The sequence below is a fragment of the Nuphar pumila genome, chromosome 15 (genome assembly GCF_984573655.1).
Source record: "Nuphar pumila chromosome 15, dmNupPumi1.hap1.1, whole genome shotgun sequence".
In the NCBI taxonomy this organism is placed as follows: domain Eukaryota; kingdom Viridiplantae; phylum Streptophyta; class Magnoliopsida; order Nymphaeales; family Nymphaeaceae; genus Nuphar; species Nuphar pumila.
The window spans coordinates 32061687-32065083 of record NC_143263.1 but is presented as its reverse complement, the minus strand read 5'-3'; the positions used below and the strand labels follow the sequence as shown (position 1 = coordinate 32065083).

The window sequence follows — 3397 nt, the reverse complement described above, 5'->3', positions numbered from 1 at the left end:
TTATTTCACGTGGCATTTAAATCATATCATCCTACGCATCATATCATCGCCACAAAGAATATTACACTTCGTAAATTGAACTACGAAGCATGCCTAAACAAAACATGAGTTCTATGCATGCATACGTCAACATGCATATTTTATAATAAGAAACAACTAAACCTCAACATACATAACTCCTACGTAGTTCGAGATTTGCACACACGATAAAAGTCATATACATTTTTCACCATATGAATCGATATATCACCTTAGATATAATTGTGTAAGGGTTGGTCAAAATCTCATTGACCATCCTACCGTACATCATACACATATATTTCTCAAGCAAACACGACATACAAGTTCAAAACAATTTATAGCATTCGCACGCATTCTTCTATATAAGAATAAATGAGTTCATCATATGACAAGACAATATATATAGCATTCACAGTATGCATCGAACACGACTTATACATATTCATAGTAGTTATATGTGCACCATGTATCAAATTCATACAAACACACAAAGCAACATAGTATACACAAACCAAAGTATGATGACACATATTGCGTATATGTTATACATTCATAAGTGCACAGACATTCAAACTCACACACTGCTGTACCTGCAGCAAACACACTCCACATTTCGCTAATTACAATCATGACAAGCATGATCTCTGAACTATAATCACAAGAATCTTAGATATCCACAACTAAGTGAAGTGTGTGAGCATTACTTGTATTTGCAATTCATTTAGATATTCAGTGCAACATCATGCTTGCACAATTAGTGCCTAAACATGCTCTCTATAAGCTCGGTTAAGGTATCTTACATTAATAATGTGAACAACAATGAATCGAAACTCAAAAGATCGAAAAGTTTCGAAGTCCGCAAAAACCGCTACACAAGCAATACAACAAACCCTTCCTGTGCGATTACAAATGCCAAAAACTTAAAAAATGTTAATTATAAAAAGATTAGCCAAAAATAGCAAATTACCCTATAAATCATTACCAAGAGCCAAATAACACATAAATACACTCCAATAATTTACAAACTTCATCAAAAATATATTTAAATATAATGTATATATATATATAGTAATTTATAGCCCAAAATAGTTTTATAAATACAAATTATACCCTGATTGGCTTGAATGAACAAATGAATATATAATAAATAAATAAATAAAATTCAAAAGAAACACATTTCTAATTTAAAGATAAAAAAATGAATTCTTTATTTATTAATAATCCTTAAAAATTACGGGTTTTACACTTGGCCTATTTGTAGCCTTCAATGTCTTCACCCTTCTACTTGGGCTTCCAGAGGAAGCATAGCAGAAAAACCATGAACACGAGTACAGCGATCAAGAGGACTGCACCACCAGCACTTGCAGCGATAACAATAACATGTCCACTCTTTTTCTGAGATTGGCAACCTACTAAAGGATACCCACAAAGCCCAATATTATTTGCGAAGTTTTCAGCAGCCTGTGGTTTACGGAATTGAGGAATTTGGCCTGTCAACTTATTATTTGCAACTGTAAAATTCGAGAGGCGATCGAGGTTACCAATTTCACCGGGAATTTGGCCAGTCAACTGGTTACCGTCCAAACTCAATGTATTGAGATATGTACAGTTTCCAAGGTCAACAGGGATTTTACCAGAAAACTTGTTGTAAGAGAGATCTAATGAAGTCACATATTTGACTCTGCGAGAAATATCAACCGGCAAGGGCCCGGATAGCTCGTTGCGCGAAAGATCCAACCCGGCCATGCTGGTGCAATTCTCTAGACTATCTGGGAACATCCCTTGAAGGCCCATGGAGGGGAGTTTTATGTTGAGGACTCTGTTCTCACTTGGGTGCCAACACTCCACGCCAATGAAGTTACAGATGAAACCTTCTGAAGCGTTCTGAAAATTCCAGGACGCCAAAGAGTTCAAGGGATCAACTAAAGACGCATGTAGGCTTTTCAGGCACAGTATATCAGTATCAGTAGAGCGGCAGGGATCTATGCTCACCGAGAACGCAGCGAGAATATACAGAAAACCAAAGATTCTCCAGTTTGCACTCATCATCATGATCAACCAAACAAATCCCACTTCTTCCTCTTCTTCTCCACTACATCCAACTTCTCTGCAACTATTTATGCTAACAAAAATCCCAAAATAAAAGTACCAAAAACCGAAGAATTTAAAGAGTATCCGACATCACCACCAAAATCTAAAGAATACCCAAATCATATTCCTCTCACATTCAATCTCTGGAAGCAAAGGAAAGCTCTAAACACACAGAAGACCGAAAATTCTACAGTTTATGTCCATCACCATGACCAATTAAGGAAAACCCACATCTTCTTCCGCAGAATCCACCCTCCCCATATGAAGAAAACCCAATTTCCCGCATCCCCATCGCAAGAATTCAAGATCAAATTTACAGCGATCCCACGGGGGTGTAAAGGATATGATCCATCTACCTCAAACCAGAAAGATCCTTCCTTTTGTATGCGGAAGGACTCGGGAGAAGACGCTAGCAGCAGCAAGGATCAGCAGGAGCAAGAAGAGCCATCGGATTTGTTGGAGGAGGGAAGATGGCAGCCATGTTCTTCCTTCCCATGGAGGAAGAGGAAGCCAGCAGAAGAGGGCAAAACACCAATTCAGAGAACTAAAATGCCCTAATCATGGTAGCACTGTTTGTTGTTCTCTATAAATAAATCAATAAATAGACCATAAATAATTGCTGGTCCCATCAAGTTGACTTGACCAGCGAGAATACAATATACTGACACATCCTTTCATGTTTTGTTCGTCCTTTATTTGATTTATACGAAGAGAAACCTCGATGAAGAAAGGAAAAGTCCGAGTGAAAGCTAAAATAAGAGAACCAAAATATGAGAAGCGGAAATATGGGCATTTTCAACAATTCTTTTGCAAATCCAACCATATGTTAACGTGCTTGGCATGATGATTTTGCTTGGAATCAACCATAGGATCGTGGGTATTTTTGATAAAAAAATATTAAATATTTAATATGAACTATTGATTTTAAAGCCTTAAATAATAGTATTTATGCATCAAAATCGGGTGATTCAAGAGCGTGTTTTTATAAAACCAAGCATGTAGATCACATCCTCACAATTACATTCAAGAGAAAAGAATAAAAAAATCATTAAAATTATGGTTCACACATTAGTTCTCATATATATATATATATATAAGCCAGCAAAATATGTGAATCGGTATAAACTGAGAGTTTTATAGGTTTTTTTGCAAATATAACATGCATTGAGCATGGTTCATTTGCTTGGAATTTGGATCGTTTTATGGTTGAATATTTACAAAAAAATTAAGCCACTGATTTTTAAGCATTAAAAGATTCAACTTATATATCTAAATCGGGTGATCC

At 36.1% G+C, this 3397-nt stretch overlaps 1 pseudogene; it reads right to left on the bottom strand.

Moving 5' to 3' along the window:
* Positions 1–1251: 1251 nt before the first annotated feature.
* On the bottom strand, positions 1252–2647 carry LOC149815029 (inactive LRR receptor-like serine/threonine-protein kinase BIR2 pseudogene; annotated as a pseudogene).
* Between the last annotated feature and the right edge of the window lie 750 nt (positions 2648–3397).